General features: G+C 38.5%; 16 non-coding genes across 16 annotated transcripts; all 16 read left to right on the top strand.

Annotated features, from left to right (window-relative positions):
* Positions 1–216: 216 nt before the first annotated feature.
* trnar-ucu (transfer RNA arginine (anticodon UCU)) lies at positions 217–308 on the top strand. Its single transcript is given in 2 exon segments — positions 217–253; positions 273–308. It is a non-coding gene; the product is annotated as a tRNA-Arg (tRNA).
* Positions 309–2,257: 1,949 nt separating this feature from the next.
* Positions 2,258–2,349, top strand: trnar-ucu (transfer RNA arginine (anticodon UCU)). Its single transcript is given in 2 exon segments — positions 2,258–2,294; positions 2,314–2,349. It is a non-coding gene; the product is annotated as a tRNA-Arg (tRNA).
* A 637-nt stretch (positions 2,350–2,986) lies between these two features.
* On the top strand, positions 2,987–3,078 carry trnar-ucu (transfer RNA arginine (anticodon UCU)). Its single transcript is given in 2 exon segments — positions 2,987–3,023; positions 3,043–3,078. It is a non-coding gene; the product is annotated as a tRNA-Arg (tRNA).
* A 1,949-nt stretch (positions 3,079–5,027) lies between these two features.
* On the top strand, positions 5,028–5,119 carry trnar-ucu (transfer RNA arginine (anticodon UCU)). Its single transcript is given in 2 exon segments — positions 5,028–5,064; positions 5,084–5,119. It is a non-coding gene; the product is annotated as a tRNA-Arg (tRNA).
* A 637-nt stretch (positions 5,120–5,756) lies between these two features.
* Positions 5,757–5,848, top strand: trnar-ucu (transfer RNA arginine (anticodon UCU)). Its single transcript is given in 2 exon segments — positions 5,757–5,793; positions 5,813–5,848. It is a non-coding gene; the product is annotated as a tRNA-Arg (tRNA).
* A 637-nt stretch (positions 5,849–6,485) lies between these two features.
* On the top strand, positions 6,486–6,577 carry trnar-ucu (transfer RNA arginine (anticodon UCU)). The gene is given in 2 exon segments: positions 6,486–6,522; positions 6,542–6,577. It is a non-coding gene; the product is annotated as a tRNA-Arg (tRNA).
* Positions 6,578–8,526: 1,949 nt separating this feature from the next.
* Positions 8,527–8,618, top strand: trnar-ucu (transfer RNA arginine (anticodon UCU)). The gene is given in 2 exon segments: positions 8,527–8,563; positions 8,583–8,618. It is a non-coding gene; the product is annotated as a tRNA-Arg (tRNA).
* A 637-nt stretch (positions 8,619–9,255) lies between these two features.
* trnar-ucu (transfer RNA arginine (anticodon UCU)) lies at positions 9,256–9,347 on the top strand. Its single transcript is given in 2 exon segments — positions 9,256–9,292; positions 9,312–9,347. It is a non-coding gene; the product is annotated as a tRNA-Arg (tRNA).
* Positions 9,348–10,662: 1,315 nt separating this feature from the next.
* On the top strand, positions 10,663–10,754 carry trnar-ucu (transfer RNA arginine (anticodon UCU)). Its single transcript is given in 2 exon segments — positions 10,663–10,699; positions 10,719–10,754. It is a non-coding gene; the product is annotated as a tRNA-Arg (tRNA).
* A 596-nt stretch (positions 10,755–11,350) lies between these two features.
* On the top strand, positions 11,351–11,442 carry trnar-ucu (transfer RNA arginine (anticodon UCU)). Its single transcript is given in 2 exon segments — positions 11,351–11,387; positions 11,407–11,442. It is a non-coding gene; the product is annotated as a tRNA-Arg (tRNA).
* A 2,676-nt stretch (positions 11,443–14,118) lies between these two features.
* Positions 14,119–14,210, top strand: trnar-ucu (transfer RNA arginine (anticodon UCU)). The gene is given in 2 exon segments: positions 14,119–14,155; positions 14,175–14,210. It is a non-coding gene; the product is annotated as a tRNA-Arg (tRNA).
* Positions 14,211–14,847: 637 nt separating this feature from the next.
* Positions 14,848–14,939, top strand: trnar-ucu (transfer RNA arginine (anticodon UCU)). The gene is given in 2 exon segments: positions 14,848–14,884; positions 14,904–14,939. It is a non-coding gene; the product is annotated as a tRNA-Arg (tRNA).
* A 599-nt stretch (positions 14,940–15,538) lies between these two features.
* On the top strand, positions 15,539–15,630 carry trnar-ucu (transfer RNA arginine (anticodon UCU)). Its single transcript is given in 2 exon segments — positions 15,539–15,575; positions 15,595–15,630. It is a non-coding gene; the product is annotated as a tRNA-Arg (tRNA).
* A 780-nt stretch (positions 15,631–16,410) lies between these two features.
* On the top strand, positions 16,411–16,502 carry trnar-ucu (transfer RNA arginine (anticodon UCU)). The gene is given in 2 exon segments: positions 16,411–16,447; positions 16,467–16,502. It is a non-coding gene; the product is annotated as a tRNA-Arg (tRNA).
* Positions 16,503–17,828: 1,326 nt separating this feature from the next.
* On the top strand, positions 17,829–17,920 carry trnar-ucu (transfer RNA arginine (anticodon UCU)). The gene is given in 2 exon segments: positions 17,829–17,865; positions 17,885–17,920. It is a non-coding gene; the product is annotated as a tRNA-Arg (tRNA).
* A 596-nt stretch (positions 17,921–18,516) lies between these two features.
* On the top strand, positions 18,517–18,608 carry trnar-ucu (transfer RNA arginine (anticodon UCU)). The gene is given in 2 exon segments: positions 18,517–18,553; positions 18,573–18,608. It is a non-coding gene; the product is annotated as a tRNA-Arg (tRNA).
* Positions 18,609–18,868: the final 260 nt, after the last annotated feature.

Here is an 18,868-nt window from a genome sequence, read left to right as displayed (position 1 = left end):
CAGGTCACTCTGAGCTGAAACTGTCCAACTTTCAGTTTCTGTGATTTAAGTCACACTGTAAAAGTAATTCACACTCATCAAGTTATTCCCTCATTCAACTCAAACATTAGAGACCATGAAATCTGCCAGGATGACCAATCCGTCAGTCGTCAGTACACAGACATGTTATACAATGTGTCCAAAATCTTAGAGCAGACTCACTCTAGGTTGATATGTGGCTCTGTGGCGCAATGGATAGCGCATTGGACTTCTAGACAATAATGAGCCAAGTAATTCAAAGGTTGAGGGTTCGAGTCCCTCCAGAGTCGGTCTCTTTAGATTATATGGATTCATTTAATTAGGGCTAGATATTAAATGTCTCTGCATTTACAGGATTTCAATATCCAGTCTAATATTCAGATAAACACACATGTTATACAATGTGCACACACAATACAAAGAGACATACTAATTGGAAGTAGAGTAATTCAAAGGTTGTTGGTTTGAGTCCCACATGAGTCCGGCTTTATACGTTAAACCGTGACTGAAAACTGACAAGATTGAGTGTGTACATGGTCTTCACTGTGTTTTATCAATGCCACATATTACTCAATGGAGTGATATGTGAAAATCTACACAATAGCCTCCTCACAGGGATTCAAAGGTTGTGTTCGATTCGCACCAGAGTCAATTTTATACATCAGGTCACTCTGAGCTGAAACTGTCCAACTTTCAGTTTCTGTGATTTAAGTCACACTGTAAAAGTAATTCACACTCATCAAGTTATTCCCTCATTCAACTCAAACATTAGAGACCATGAAATCTGCCAGGATGACCAATCCGTCAGTCGTCAGTACACAGACATGTTATACAATGTGTCCAAAATCTTAGAACAGACTCACTCTAGGTTGATATGTGTCTCTGTGGCGCAATGGATAGCGCATTGGACTTCTAGACAATAATCAGGCAAGTAATTCAAAGGTTGAGGATTCGAGTCCCTCCAGAGTCGGTCTCTTTAGATTATATGGATTCATTTAATTAGGGCTAGATATTAAATGTCTCTTCATTTACAGGATTTCAATATCCAGTCTAATATTCAGATAAACACACATGTTATACAATGTGCACACACAATACAAAGAGCCATACTAAATGGAAGTAAGGATCTCTGGGGCAATAGGTAGTGCATTATTCTTTTTGACAATAAGTCAAGTATTTCAAAGGTTGTGGGTTTGAGTCCCACAAGAGTCGGGCTTTATACGTTAAACCGTGACTGAAAACTGACAAGATTGAGTGTGTACATGGTCTTCACTGTGTTTTATCAATGCCACATATTACTCAATGGAGTGATATGTGAAAATCTACACAATAGCCTCCTCACAGGGATTCAAAGGTTGTGTTCGATTCGCACCAGAGTCAATTTTATACATCAGGTCACTCTGAGCTGAAACTGTCCAACTTTCAGTTTCTGTGATTTAAGTCACACTGTAAAAGTAATTCACACTCATCAAGTTATTCCCTCATTCAACTCAAACATTAGAGACCATGAAATCTGCCAGGATGACCAATCCGTCAGTCGTCAGTACACAGACATGTTATACAATGTGTCCAAAATCTTAGAACAGACTCACTCTAGGTTGATATGTGTCTCTGTGGCGCAATGGATAGCGCATTGGACTTCTAGACAATAATCAGGCAAGTAATTCAAAGGTTGAGGATTCGAGTCCCTCCAGAGTCGGTCTCTTTAGATTATATGGATTCATTTAATTAGGGCTAGATATTAAATGTCTCTGCATTTACAGGATTTCAATATCCAGTCTAATATTCAGATAAACACACATGTTATACAATGTGCACACACAATACAAAGAGACATACTAAGTGGAAGTAGAGTAATTCAAAGGTTGTTGCTTTGAGTCCCACATGAGTCCGACAAGAGTCCGGCTTTATACGTTAAACCGTGACTGAAAACTGACAAGATTGAGTGTGTACATGGTCTTCACTGTGTTTTATCAATGCCACATATTACTCAATGGAGTGATATGTTATCAATTTTATACATCAGGTCACTCTGAGCTGAAACTGTCCAACTTTCAGTTTCTGTGATTTAAGTCACACTGTAAAAGTAATTCACACTCATCAAGTTATTCCCTCATTCAACTCAAACATTAGAGACCATGAAATCTGCCAGGATGACCAATCCGTCAGTCGTCAGTACACAGACATGTTATACAATGTGTCCAAAATCTTAGAACAGACTCACTCTACGTTGATATGTGGCTCTGTGGCGCAATGGATAGCGCATTGGACTTCTAGACAATAATCAGGCAAGTAATTCAAAGGTTGAGGATTCGAGTCCCTCCAGAGTCGGTCTCTTTAGATTATATGGATTCATTTAATTAGGGCTAAATATTAAATGTCTCTGCATTTAAAGGATTTCAATATCCAGTCTAATGTTCAGATAAACACACATGTTATACAATGTGCACACACAATACAAAGAGACATACTAAATGGAAGTAAGGATCTCTGGTGCAATAGGTAGTGCATTAGACTTTTTGACAATAAGTCAAGTATTTCAAAGGTTGTGGGTTTGAGTCCCACATGAGTCCGGCTTTATACGTTAAACCGTGACTGAAAACTGACAAGATTGAGTGTGTACATGGTCTTCACTGTGTTTTATCAATCCCACATATTACTCAATGGAGTGATATGTGAAAATCTACACAATAGCCTCCTCACAGGGATTCAAAGGTTGTGTTCGATTCCCACCAGAGTCAATTTTATACATCAGGTCACTCTGAGCTGAAACTGTCCAACTTTCAGTTTCTGTGATTTAAGTCACACTGTAAAAGTAATTCACACTCATCAAGTTATTCCCTCATTCAACTCAAACATTAGAGACCATGAAATCTGCCAGGATGACCAATCCGTCAGTCGTCAGTACACAGACATGTTATACAATGTGTCCAAAATCTTAGAGCAGACTCACTCTAGGTTGATATGTGGCTCTGTGGCGCAATGGATAGCGCATTGGACTTCTAGACAATAATGAGGCAAGTAATTCAAAGGTTGAGGGTTCGAGTCCCTCCAGAGTCGGTCTCTTTAGATTATATGGATTCATTTAATTAGGGCTAGATATTAAATGTCTCTGCATTTACAGGATTTCAATATCCAGTCTAATATTCAGATAAACACACATGTTATACAATGTGCACACACAATACAAAGAGACATACTAAGTGGAAGTAGAGTAATTCAAAGGTTGTTGGTTTGAGTCCCACATGAGTCCGGCTTTATACGTTAAACCGTGACTGAAAACTGACAAGATTTAGTGTGTACATGGTCTTCACTGTTTTTTATCAATGCCACATATTACTCAATGGAGTGATATGTGAAAATCTACACAATAGCCTCCTCACAGGGATTCAAAGGTTGTGTTCGATTCGCACCAGAGTCAATTTTATACATCAGGTCACTCTGAGCTGAAACTGTCCAACTTTCAGTTTCTGTGATTTAAGTCACACTGTAAAAGTAATTCACACTCATCAAGTTATTCCCTCATTCAACTCAAACATTAGAGACCATGAAATCTGCCAGGATGACCAATCCGTCAGTCGTCAGTACACAGACATGTTATACAATGTGTCCAAAATCTTAGAACAGACTCACTCTAGGTTGATATGTGTCTCTGTGGCGCAATGGATAGCGCATTGGACTTCTAGACAATAATCAGGCAAGTAATTCAAAGGTTGAGGATTCGAGTCCCTCCAGAGTCGGTCTCTTTAGATTATATGGATTCATTTAATTAGGGCTAGATATTAAATGTCTCTTCATTTACAGGATTTCAATATCCAGTCTAATATTCAGATAAACACACATGTTATACAATGTGCACACACAATACAAAGAGCCATACTAAATGGAAGTAAGGATCTCTGGGGCAATAGGTAGTGCATTATTCTTTTTGACAATAAGTCAAGTATTTCAAAGGTTGTGGGTTTGAGTCCCACAAGAGTCGGGCTTTATACGTTAAACCGTGACTGAAAACTGACAAGATTGAGTGTGTACATGGTCTTCACTGTGTTTTATCAATGCCACATATTACTCAATGGAGTGATATGTGAAAATCTACACAATAGCCTCCTCACAGGGATTCAAAGGTTGTGTTCGATTCGCACCAGAGTCAATTTTATACATCAGGTCACTCTGAGCTGAAACTGTCCAACTTTCAGTTTCTGTGATTTAAGTCACACTGTAAAAGTAATTCACACTCATCAAGTTATTCCCTCATTCAACTCAAACATTAGAGACCATGAAATCTGCCAGGATGACCAATCCGTCAGTCGTCAGTACACAGACATGTTATACAATGTGTCCAAAATCTTAGAACAGACTCACTCTAGGTTGATATGTGTCTCTGTGGCGCAATGGATAGCGCATTGGACTTCTAGACAATAATCAGGCAAGTAATTCAAAGGTTGAGGATTCGAGTCCCTCCAGAGTCGGTCTCTTTAGATTATATGGATTCATTTAATTAGGGCTAGATATTAAATGTCTCTGCATTTACAGGATTTCAATATCCAGTCTAATATTCAGATAAACACACATGTTATACAATGTGCACACACAATACAAAGAGACATACTAAGTGGAAGTAGAGTAATTCAAAGGTTGTTGCTTTGAGTCCCACATGAGTCCGACAAGAGTCCGGCTTTATACGTTAAACCGTGACTGAAAACTGACAAGATTGAGTGTGTACATGGTCTTCACTGTGTTTTATCAATGCCACATATTACTCAATGGAGTGATATGTTATCAATTTTATACATCAGGTCACTCTGAGCTGAAACTGTCCAACTTTCAGTTTCTGTGATTTAAGTCACACTGTAAAAGTAATTCACACTCATCAAGTTATTCCCTCATTCAACTCAAACATTAGAGACCATGAAATCTGCCAGGATGACCAATCCGTCAGTCGTCAGTACACAGACATGTTATACAATGTGTCCAAAATCTTAGAACAGACTCACTCTACGTTGATATGTGGCTCTGTGGCGCAATGGATAGCGCATTGGACTTCTAGACAATAATCAGGCAAGTAATTCAAAGGTTGAGGATTCGAGTCCCTCCAGAGTCGGTCTCTTTAGATTATATGGATTCATTTAATTAGGGCTAAATATTAAATGTCTCTGCATTTAAAGGATTTCAATATCCAGTCTAATGTTCAGATAAACACACATGTTATACAATCTGCACACACAATACAAAGAGACATACTAAATGGAAGTAAGGATCTCTGGTGCAATAGGTAGTGCATTAGACTTTTTGACAATAAGTCAAGTATTTCAAAGGTTGTGGGTTTGAGTCCCACATGAGTCCGGCTTTATACGTTAAACCGTGACTGAAAACTGACAAGATTGAGTGTGTACATGGTCTTCACTGTGTTTTATCAATGCCACATATTACTCAATGGAGTGATATGTGAAAATCTACACAATAGCCTCCTCACAGGGATTCAAAGGTTGTGTTCGATTCCCACCAGAGTCAATTTTATACATCAGGTCACTCTGAGCTGAAACTGTCCAACTTTCAGTTTCTGTGATTTAAGTCACACTGTAAAAGTAATTCACACTCATCAAGTTATTCCCTCATTCAACTCAAACATTAGAGACCATGAAATCTGCCAGGATTACCAATCCGTCAGTCGTCAGTACACAGACATGTTATACAATGTGTCCAAAATATTAGAACAGACTCACTCTAGGTTGATATGTGGCTCTGTGGCGCAATGGATAGCGCATTGGACTTCTAGACAATAATCAGGCAAGTAATTCAAAGGTTGAGGATTCGAGTCCCTCCAGAGTCGGTCTCTTTAGATTATATGGATTCATTTAATTAGGGCTAAATATTAAATGTCTCTGCATTTAAAGGATTTCAATATCCAGTCTAATGTTCAGATAAACACACATGTTATACAATGTGCACACACAATACAAAGAGACATACTAAATGGAAGTAAGGATCTCTGGTGCAATAGGTAGTGCATTAGACTTTTTGACAATAAGTCAAGTATTTCAAAGGTTGTGGGTTTGAGTCCCACATGAGTCCGGCTTTATACGTTAAACCGTGACTGAAAACTGACAAGATTGAGTGTGTACATGGTCTTCACTGTGTTTTATCAATCCCACATATTACTCAATGGAGTGATATGTGAAAATCTACACAATAGCCTCCTCACAGGGATTCAAAGGTTGTGTTCGATTCCCACCAGAGTCAATTTTATACATCAGGTCACTCTGAGCTGAAACTGTCCAACTTTCAGTTTCTGTGATTTAAGTCACACTGTAAAAGTAATTCACACTCATCAAGTTATTCCCTCATTCAACTCAAACATTAGAGACCATGAAATCTGCCAGGATGACCAATCCGTCAGTCGTCAGTACACAGACATGTTATACAATGTGTCCAAAATCTTAGAGCAGACTCACTCTAGGTTGATATGTGGCTCTGTGGCGCAATGGATAGCGCATTGGACTTCTAGACAATAATGAGGCAAGTAATTCAAAGGTTGAGGGTTCGAGTCCCTCCAGAGTCGGTCTCTTTAGATTATATGGATTCATTTAATTAGGGCTAGATATTAAATGTCTCTGCATTTACAGGATTTCAATATCCAGTCTAATATTCAGATAAACACACATGTTATACAATGTGCACACACAATACAAAGAGACATACTAAGTGGAAGTAGAGTAATTCAAAGGTTGTTGGTTTGAGTCCCACATGAGTCCGGCTTTATACGTTAAACCGTGACTGAAAACTGACAAGATTTAGTGTGTACATGGTCTTCACTGTTTTTTATCAATGCCACATATTACTCAATGGAGTGATATGTGAAAATCTACACAATAGCCTCCTCACAGGGATTCAAAGGTTGTGTTCGATTCGCACCAGAGTCAATTTTATACATCAGGTCACTCTGAGCTGAAACTGTCCAACTTTCAGTTTCTGTGATTTAAGTCACACTGTAAAAGTAATTCACACTCATCAAGTTATTCCCTCATTCAACTCAAACATTAGAGACCATGAAATCTGCCAGGATGACCAATCCGTCAGTCGTCAGTACACAGACATGTTATACAATGTGTCCAAAATCTTAGAACAGACTCACTCTAGGTTGATATGTGTCTCTGTGGCGCAATGGATAGCGCATTGGACTTCTAGACAATAATCAGGCAAGTAATTCAAAGGTTGAGGATTCGAGTCCCTCCAGAGTCGGTCTCTTTAGATTATATGGATTCATTTAATTAGGGCTAGATATTAAATGTCTCTTCATTTACAGGATTTCAATATCCAGTCTAATATTCAGATAAACACACATGTTATACAATGTGCACACACAATACAAAGAGCCATACTAAATGGAAGTAAGGATCTCTGGGGCAATAGGTAGTGCATTATTCTTTTTGACAATAAGTCAAGTATTTCAAAGGTTGTGGGTTTGAGTCCCACAAGAGTCGGGCTTTATACGTTAAACCGTGACTGAAAACTGACAAGATTGAGTGTGTACATGGTCTTCACTGTGTTTTATCAATGCCACATATTACTCAATGGAGTGATATGTGAAAATCTACACAATAGCCTCCTCACAGGGATTCAAAGGTTGTGTTCGATTCGCACCAGAGTCAATTTTATACATCAGGTCACTCTGAGCTGAAACTGTCCAACTTTCAGTTTCTGTGATTTAAGTCACACTGTAAAAGTAATTCACACTCATCAAGTTATTCCCTCATTCAACTCAAACATTAGAGACCATGAAATCTGCCAGGATGACCAATCCGTCAGTCGTCAGTACACAGACATGTTATACAATGTGTCCAAAATCTTAGAACAGACTCACTCTAGGTTGATATGTGTCTCTGTGGCGCAATGGATAGCGCATTGGACTTCTAGACAATAATCAGGCAAGTAATTCAAAGGTTGAGGATTCGAGTCCCTCCAGAGTCGGTCTCTTTAGATTATATGGATTCATTTAATTAGGGCTAGATATTAAATGTCTCTGCATTTACAGGATTTCAATATCCAGTCTAATATTCAGATAAACACACATGTTATACAATGTGCACACACAATACAAAGAGACATACTAAGTGGAAGTAGAGTAATTCAAAGGTTGTTGCTTTGAGTCCCACATGAGTCCGACAAGAGTCCGGCTTTATACGTTAAACCGTGACTGAAAACTGACAAGATTGAGTGTGTACATGGTCTTCACTGTGTTTTATCAATGCCACATATTACTCAATGGAGTGATATGTTATCAATTTTATACATCAGGTCACTCTGAGCTGAAACTGTCCAACTTTCAGTTTCTGTGATTTAAGTCACACTGTAAAAGTAATTCACACTCATCAAGTTATTCCCTCATTCAACTCAAACATTAGAGACCATGAAATCTGCCAGGATGACCAATCCGTCAGTCGTCAGTACACAGACATGTTATACAATGTGTCCAAAATCTTAGAACAGACTCACTCTACGTTGATATGTGGCTCTGTGGCGCAATGGATAGCGCATTGGACTTCTAGACAATAATCAGGCAAGTAATTCAAAGGTTGAGGATTCGAGTCCCTCCAGAGTCGGTCTCTTTAGATTATATGGATTCATTTAATTAGGGCTAAATATTAAATGTCTCTGCATTTAAAGGATTTCAATATCCAGTCTAATGTTCAGATAAACACACATGTTATACAATCTGCACACACAATACAAAGAGACATACTAAATGGAAGTAAGGATCTCTGGTGCAATAGGTAGTGCATTAGACTTTTTGACAATAAGTCAAGTATTTCAAAGGTTGTGGGTTTGAGTCCCACATGAGTCCGGCTTTATACGTTAAACCGTGACTGAAAACTGACAAGATTGAGTGTGTACATGGTCTTCACTGTGTTTTATCAATGCCACATATTACTCAATGGAGTGATATGTGAAAATCTACACAATAGCCTCCTCACAGGGATTCAAAGGTTGTGTTCGATTCCCACCAGAGTCAATTTTATACATCAGGTCACTCTGAGCTGAAACTGTCCAACTTTCAGTTTCTGTGATTTAAGTCACACTGTAAAAGTAATTCACACTCATCAAGTTATTCCCTCATTCAACTCAAACATTAGAGACCATGAAATCTGCCAGGATTACCAATCCGTCAGTCGTCAGTACACAGACATGTTATACAATGTGTCCAAAATATTAGAACAGACTCACTCTAGGTTGATATGTGGCTCTGTGGCGCAATGGATAGCGCATTGGACTTCTAGACAATAATCAGGCAAGTAATTCAAAGGTTGAGGGTTCGAGTCCCTCCAGAGTCGGTCTCTTTAGATTATATGGATTCATTTAATTAGGGCTAGATATTAAATGTCTCTGCATTTACAGCATTTCAATATCCAGACTAATGTTCAGATAAACAAATGTTATACAATGTGCACAAATGATACAAAGAGACATACTAAGTGGAAGTAGAGTAATTCAAAGGTTGTTGGTTTGAGTCCCACATGAGTCCGGCTTTATACGTTAAACCGTGACTGAAAACTGACAAGATTTAGTGTGTACATGGTCTTCACTGTTTTTTATCAATGCCACATATTACTCAATGGAGTGATATGTGAAAATCTACACAATAGCCTCCTCACAGGGATTCAAAGGTTGTGTTCGATTCGCACCAGAGTCAATTTTATACATCAGGTCACTCTGAGCTGAAACTGTCCAACTTTCAGTTTCTGTGATTTAAGTCACACTGTAAAAGTAATTCACACTCATCAAGTTATTCCCTCATTCAACTCAAACATTAGAGACCATGAAATCTGCCAGGATGACCAATCCGTCAGTCGTCAGTACACAGACATGTTATACAATGTGTCCAAAATCTTAGAACAGACTCACTCTAGGTTGATATGTGTCTCTGTGGCGCAATGGATAGCGCATTGGACTTCTAGACAATAATCAGGCAAGTAATTCAAAGGTTGAGGATTCGAGTCCCTCCAGAGTCGGTCTCTTTAGATTATATGGATTCATTTAATTAGGGCTAAATATTAAATGTCTCTGCATTTAAAGGATTTCAATATCCAGTCTAATGTTCAGATAAACACACATGTTATACAATGTGCACACACAATACAAAGAGACATACTAAATGGAAGTAAGGATCTCTGGTGCAATAGGTAGTGCATTAGACTTTTTGACAATAAGTCAAGTATTTCAAAGGTTGTGGGTTTGAGTCCCACATGAGTCCGGCTTTATACGTTAAACCGTGACTGAAAACTGACAAGATTGAGTGTGTACATGGTCTTCACTGTGTTTTATCAATCCCACATATTACTCAATGGAGTGATATGTGAAAATCTACACAATAGCCTCCTCACAGGGATTCAAAGGTTGTGTTCGATTCCCACCAGAGTCAATTTTATACATCAGGTCACTCTGAGCTGAAACTGTCCAACTTTCAGTTTCTGTGATTTAAGTCACACTGTAAAAGTAATTCACACTCATCAAGTTATTCCCTCATTCAACTCAAACATTAGAGACCATGAAATCTGCCAGGATGACCAATCCGTCAGTCGTCAGTACACAGACATGTTATACAATGTGTCCAAAATCTTAGAGCAGACTCACTCTAGGTTGATATGTGGCTCTGTGGCGCAATGGATAGCGCATTGGACTTCTAGACAATAATGAGGCAAGTAATTCAAAGGTTGAGGGTTCGAGTCCCTCCAGAGTCGGTCTCTTTAGATTATATGGATTCATTTAATTAGGGCTAGATATTAAATGTCTCTTCATTTACAGGATTTCAATATCCAGTCTAATATTCAGATAAACACACATGTTATACAATGTGCACACACAATACAAAGAGACATACTAAGTGGAAGTAGAGTAATTCAAAGGTTGTTGGTTTGAGTCCCACATGAGTCCGACAAGAGTCCGGCTTTATACGTTAAACCGTGACTGAAAACTGACAAGATTGAGTGTGTACATGGTCTTCACTGTGTTTTATCAATGCCACATATTACTCAATGGAGTGATATGTGAAAATCTACACAATAGACTCACAGGGATTCAAAGGTTGTGTTCGATTCCCACCAGAGTCAATTTTATACATCAGGTCACTCTGAGCTGAAACTGTCCAACTTTCAGTTTCTGTGATTTAAGTCACACTGTAAAAGTAATTCACACTCATCAAGTTATTCCCTCATTCAACTCAAACATTAGAGACCATGAAATCTGCCAGGATTACCAATCCGTCAGTCGTCAGTACACAGACATGTTATACAATGTGTCCAAAATATTAGAACAGACTCACTCTAGGTTGATATGTGGCTCTGTGGCGCAATGGATAGCGCATTGGACTTCTAGACAATAATCAGGCAAGTAATTCAAAGGTTGAGGGTTCGAGTCCCTCCAGAGTCGGTCTCTTTAGATTATATGGATTCATTTAATTAGGGCTAGATATTAAATGTCTCTGCATTTACAGCATTTCAATATCCAGACTAATGTTCAGATAAACAAATGTTATACAATGTGCACAAATGATACAAAGAGACATACTAAGTGGAAGTAGAGTAATTCAAAGGTTGTTGGTTTGAGTCCCACATGAGTCCGGCTTTATACGTTAAACCGTGACTGAAAACTGACAAGATTTAGTGTGTACATGGTCTTCACTGTTTTTTATCAATGCCACATATTACTCAATGGAGTGATATGTGAAAATCTACACAATAGCCTCCTCACAGGGATTCAAAGGTTGTGTTCGATTCGCACCAGAGTCAATTTTATACATCAGGTCACTCTGAGCTGAAACTGTCCAACTTTCAGTTTCTGTGATTTAAGTCACACTGTAAAAGTAATTCACACTCATCAAGTTATTCCCTCATTCAACTCAAACATTAGAGACCATGAAATCTGCCAGGATGACCAATCCGTCAGTCGTCAGTACACAGACATGTTATACAATGTGTCCAAAATCTTAGAACAGACTCACTCTAGGTTGATATGTGTCTCTGTGGCGCAATGGATAGCGCATTGGACTTCTAGACAATAATCAGGCAAGTAATTCAAAGGTTGAGGATTCGAGTCCCTCCAGAGTCGGTCTCTTTAGATTATATGGATTCATTTAATTAGGGCTAGATATTAAATGTCTCTTCATTTACAGGATTTCAATATCCAGTCTAATATTCAGATAAACACACATGTTATACAATGTGCACACACAATACAAAGAGACATACTAAATGGAAGTAAGGATCTCTGGGGCAATAGGTAGTGCATTAGTCTTTTTGACAATAAGTCAAGTATTTCAAAGGTTGTGGGTTTGAGTCCCACAAGAGTCGGGCTTTATACGTTAAACCGTGACTGAAAACTGACAAGATTGAGTGTGTACATGGTCTTCACTGTGTTTTATCAATGCCACATATTACTCAATGGAGTGATATGTGAAAATCTACACAATAGCCTCCTCACAGGGATTCAAAGGTTGTGTTCGATTCGCACCAGAGTCAATTTTATACATCAGGTCACTCTGAGCTGAAACTGTCCAACTTTCAGTTTCTGTGATTTAAGTCACACTGTAAAAGTAATTCACACTCATCAAGTTATTCCCTCATTCAACTCAAACATTAGAGACCATGAAATCTGCCAGGATGACCAATCCGTCAGTCGTCAGTACACAGACATGTTATACAATGTGTCCAAAATCTTAGAACAGACTCACTCTAGGTTGATATGTGTCTCTGTGGCGCAATGGATAGCGCATTGGACTTCTAGACAATAATCAGGCAAGTAATTCAAAGGTTGAGGATTCGAGTCCCTCCAGAGTCGGTCTCTTTAGATTATATGGATTCATTTAATTAGGGCTAGATATTAAATGTCTCTTCATTTACAGGATTTCAATATCCAGTCTAATATTCAGATAAACACACATGTTATACAATGTGCACACACAATACAAAGAGCCATACTAAATGGAAGTAAGGATCTCTGGGGCAATAGGTAGTGCATTAGTCTTTTTGACAATAAGTCAAGTATTTCAAAGGTTGTGGGTTTGAGTCCCACAAGAGTCGGGCTTTATACGTTAAACCGTGACTGAAAACTGACAAGATTGAGTGTGTACATGGTCTTCACTGTGTTTTATCAATGCCACATATTACTCACTGGAGTGATATGTGAAAATCTACACAATAGCCTCCTCACAGGGATTCAAAGGTTGTGTTCGATTCGCACCAGAGTCAATTTTATACATCAGGTCACTCTGAGCTGAAACTGTCCAACTTTCAGTTTCTGTGATTTAAGTCACACTGTAAAAGTAATTCACACTCATCAAGTTATTCCCTCATTCAACTCAAACATTAGAGACCATGAAATCTGCCAGGATGACCAATCCGTCAGTCGTCAGTACACAGACATGTTATACAATGTGTCCAAAATCTTAGAACAGACTCACTCTAGGTTGATATGTGTCTCTGTGGCGCAATGGATAGCGCATTGGACTTCTAGACAATAATCAGGCAAGTAATTCAAATGTTGAGGATTCGAGTCCCTCCAGAGTCGGTCTCTTTAGATTATATGGATTCATTTAATTAGGGCTAGATATTAAATGTCTCTGCATTTACAGGATTTCAATATCCAGTCTAATATTCAGATAAACACACATGTTATACAATGTGCACACACAATACAAAGAGACATACTAAGTGGAAGTAGAGTAATTCAAAGGTTGTTGCTTTGAGTCCCACATGAGTCCGACAAGAGTCCGGCTTTATACGTTAAACCGTGACTGAAAACTGACAAGATTGAGTGTGTACATGGTCTTCACTGTGTTTTATCAATGCCACATATTACTCAATGGAGTGATATGTTATCAATTTTATACATCAGGTCACTCTGAGCTGAAACTGTCCAACTTTCAGTTTCTGTGATTTAAGTCACACTGTAAAAGTAATTCACACTCATCAAGTTATTCCCTCATTCAACTCAAACATTAGAGACCATGAAATCTGCCAGGATGACCAATCCGTCAGTCGTCAGTACACAGACATGTTATACAATGTGTCCAAAATCTTAGAACAGACTCACTCTACGTTGATATGTGGCTCTGTGGCGCAATGGATAGCGCATTGGACTTCTAGACAATAATCAGGCAAGTAATTCAAAGGTTGAGGATTCGAGTCCCTCCAGAGTCGGTCTCTTTAGATTATATGGATTCATTTAATTAGGGCTAAATATTAAATGTCTCTGCATTTAAAGGATTTCAATATCCAGTCTAATGTTCAGATAAACACACATGTTATACAATGTGCACACACAATACAAAGAGACATACTAAATGGAAGTAAGGATCTCTGGTGCAATAGGTAGTGCATTAGACTTTTTGACAATAAGTCAAGTATTTCAAAGGTTGTGGGTTTGAGTCCCACATGAGTCCGGCTTTATACGTTAAACCGTGACTGAAAACTGACAAGATTGAGTGTGTACATGGTCTTCACTGTGTTTTATCAATCCCACATATTACTCAATGGAGTGATATGTGAAAATCTACACAATAGCCTCCTCAAAGGGATTCAAAGGTTGTGTTCGATTCCCACCAGAGTCAATTTTATACATCAGGTCACTCTGAGCTGAAACTGTCCAACTTTCAGTTTCTGTGATTTAAGTCACACTGTAAAAGTAATTCACACTCATCAAGTTATTCCCTCATTCAACTCAAACATTAGAGACCATGAAATCTGCCAGGATGACCAATCCGTCAGTCGTCAGTACACAGACATGTTATACAATGTGTCCAAAATCTTAGAACAGACTCACTCTAGGTTGATATGTGGCTCTGTGGCGCAATGGATAGCGCATTGGACTTCTAGACAATAATGAGGCAAGTAATTCAAAGGTTGAGGGTTCGAGTCTCTCCAGAGTCGGTCTCTTTAGATTATATGGATTCATTTAATTAGGGCTAGATATTAAATGTCTCTTCATTTACAGGATTTCAATATCCAGTCTAATATTCAGATAAACACACATGTTATACAATGTGCACACACAATACAAAGAGACATACTAAGTGGAAGTAGAGTAATTCAAAGGTTGTTGGTTTGAGTCCCACATGAGTCCGACAAGAGTCCGGCTTTATACGTTAAACCGTGACTGAAAACTGACAAGATTGAGTGTGTACATGGTCTTCACTGTGTTTTATCAATGCCACATATTACTCAATGGAGTGATATGTGAAAATCTACACAATAGCCTCCTCACAGGGATTCAAAGGTTGTGTTCGATTCCCACCAGAGTCAATTTTATACATCAGGTCACTCTGAGCTGAAACTGTCCAACTTTCAGTTTCTGTGATTTAAGTCACACTGTAAAAGTAATTCACACTCATCAAGTTATTCCCTCATTCAACTCAAACATTAGACACCATGAAATCTGCCAGGATGACCAATCCGTCAGTCGTCAGTACACAGACATGTTATACAATGTGTCCAAAATCTTAGAACAGACTCACTCTAGGTTGATATGTGGCTCTGTGGCGCAATGGATAGCGCATTGGACTTCTAGACAATAATCAGGCAAGTAATTCAAAGGTTGAGGATTCGAGTCCCTCCAGAGTCGGTCTCTTTAGATTATATGGATTCATTTAATTAGGGCTAGATATTAAATGTCTCTTCATTTACAGGATTTCAATATCCAGTCTAATATTCAGATAAACACACATGTTATACAATGTGCACACACAATACAAAGAGACATACTAAATGGAAGTAAGGATCTCTGGTGCAATAGGTAGTGCATTAGTCTTTTTGACAATAAGTCAAGTATTTCAAAGGTTGAGGGTTCGAGTCCCTCCAGAGTCGGTCTCTTTAGATTATATGGATTCATTTAATTAGGGCTAGATATTAAATGTCTCTGCATTTACAGCATTTCAATATCCAGACTAATGTTCAGATAAACAAATGTTATACAATGTGCACAAATGATACAAAGAGACATACTAAGTGGAAGTAGAGTAATTCAAAGGTTGTTGGTTTGAGTCCCACATGAGTCCGACAAGAGTCCGGCTTTATACGTTAAACCGTGACTGAAAACTGACAAGATTGAGTGTGTACATGGTCTTCACTGTGTTTTATCAATGCCACATATTACTCAATGGAGTGATATGTTATCAATTTTATACATCAGGTCACTCTGAGCTGAAACTGTCCAACTTTCAGTTTCTGTGATTTAAGTCACACTGTAAAAGTAATTCACACTCATCAAGTTATTCCCTCATTCAACTCAAACATTAGAGACCATGAAATCTGCCAGGATGACCAATCCGTCAGTCGTCAGTACACAGACATGTTATACAATGTGTCCAAAATCTTAGAACAGACTCACTCTAGGTTGATATGTGGCTCTGTGGCGCAATGGATAGCGCATTGGACTTCTAGACAATAATCAGGCAAGTAATTCAAAGGTTGAGGGTTCGAGTCCCTCCAGAGTCGGTCTCTTTGGATTATATGGATTCATTTAATTAGGGCTAGATATTAAATGTCTCTGCATTTACAGCATTTCAATATCCAGACTAATGTTCAGATAAACAAATGTTATACAATGTGCACAAATGATACAAAGAGACATACTAAGTGGAAGTAGAGTAATTCAAAGGTTGTTGGTTTGAGTCCCACATGAGTCCGACAAGAGTCCGGCTTTATACGTTAAACCGTGACTGAAAACTGACAAGATTGAGTGTGTACATGGTCTTCACTCTGTTTTATCAATGCCACATATTACTCAATGGAGTGATATGTGAAAATCTACACAATAGCCTCCTCACAGGGATTCAAAGGTTGTGTTCGATTCGCACCAGAGTCAATTTTATACATCAGGTCACTCTGAGCTGAAACTGTCCAACTTTCAGTTTCTGTGATTTAAGTCACACTGTAAAAGTAATTCACACTCATCAAGTTATTCCCTCATTCAACTCAAACATTAGAGACCATGAAATCTGCCAGGATGACCAATCCGTCAGTCGTCAGTACACAGACATGTTATACAATGTGTCCAAAATCTTAGAACAGACTCACTCTAGGTTGATATGTGTCTCTGTGGCGCAATGGATAGCGCATTGGACTTCTAGACAATAATCAGGCAAGTAATTCAAAGGTTGAGGATTCGAGTCCCTCCAGAGTCGGTCTCTTTAGATTATATGGATTCATTTAATTAGGGCTAAATATTAAATGTCTCTGCATTTAAAGGATTTCAATATCCAGTCTAATGTTCAGATAAACACACATGTTATACAATGTGCACACACAATACAAAGAGACATACTAAATGGAAGTAAGGATCTCTGGTGCAATAGGTAGTGCATTAGACTTTTTGACAATAAGTCAAGTATTTCAAAGGTTGTGGGTTTGAGTCCCACATGAGTCCGGCTTTATACGTTAAACCGTGACTGAAAACTGACAAGATTGAGTGTGTACATGGTCTTCACTGTGTTTTATCAATCCCACATATTACTCAATGGAGTGATATGTGAAAATCTACACAATAGCCTCCTCACAGGGATTCAAAGGTTGTGTTCGATTCCCACCAGAGTCAATTTTATACATCAGGTCACTCTGAGCTGAAACTGTCCAACTTTCAGTTTCTGTGATTTAAGTCACACTGTAAAAGTAATTCACACTCATCAAGTTATTCCCTCATTCAACTCAAACATTAGAGACCATGAAATCTGCCAGGATGACCAATCCGTCAGTCGTCAGTACACAGACATGTTATACAATGTGTCCAAAATCTTAGAGCAGACTCACTCTAGGTTGATATGTGGCTCTGTGGCGCAATGGATAGCGCATTGGACTTCTAGACAATAATGAGGCAAGTAATTCAAAGGTTGAGGGTTCGAGTCCCTCCAGAGTCGGTCTCTTTAGATTATATGGATTCATTTAATTAGGGCTAGATATTAAATGTCTCTTCATTTACAGGATTTCAATATCCAGTCTAATATTCAGATAAACACACATGTTATACAATGTGCACACACAATACAAAGAGACATACTAAGTGGAAGTAGAGTAATTCAAAGGTTGTTGGTTTGAGTCCCACATGAGTCCGACAAGAGTCCGGCTTTATACGTTAAACCGTGACTGAAAACTGACAAGATTGAGTGTGTACATGGTCTTCACTGTGTTTTATCAATGCCACATATTACTCAATGGAGTGATATGTGAAAATCTACACAATAGACTCACAGGGATTCAAAGGTTGTGTTCGATTCCCACCAGAGTCAATTTTATACATCAGGTCACTCTGAGCTGAAACTGTCCAACTTTCAGTTTCTGTGATTTAAGTCACACTGTAAAAGTAATTCACACTCATCAAGTTATTCCCTCATTCAACTCAAACATTAGACACCATGAAATCTGCCAGGATGACCAATCCGTCAGTCGTCAGTACACAGACATGTTATACAATGTGTCCAAAATCTTAGAACAGACTCACTCTAGGTTGATATGTGGCTCTGTGGCGCAATGGATAGCGCATTGGACTTCTAGACAATAATCAGGCAAGTAATTCAAAGGTTGAGGATTCGAGTCCCTCCAGAGTCGGTCTCTTTAGATTATATGGATTCATTTAATTAGGGCTAGATATTAAATGTCTCTTCATTTACAGGATTTCAATATCCAGTCTAATATTCAGATAAACACACATGTTATACAATGTGCACACACAATACAAAGAGACATACTAAATGGAAGTAAGGATCTCTGGTGCAATAGGTAGTGCATTAGTCTTTTTGACAATAAGTCAAGTATTTCAAAGGTTGAGGGTTCGAGTCCCTCCAGAGTCGGTCTCTTTAGATTATATG

This window comes from Pleuronectes platessa, chromosome 21, assembly GCF_947347685.1.
Source record: "Pleuronectes platessa chromosome 21, fPlePla1.1, whole genome shotgun sequence".
Lineage (NCBI taxonomy): Eukaryota > Metazoa > Chordata > Actinopteri > Pleuronectiformes > Pleuronectidae > Pleuronectes > Pleuronectes platessa.
This window is presented reverse-complemented; position numbering and strand designations above follow the sequence as displayed.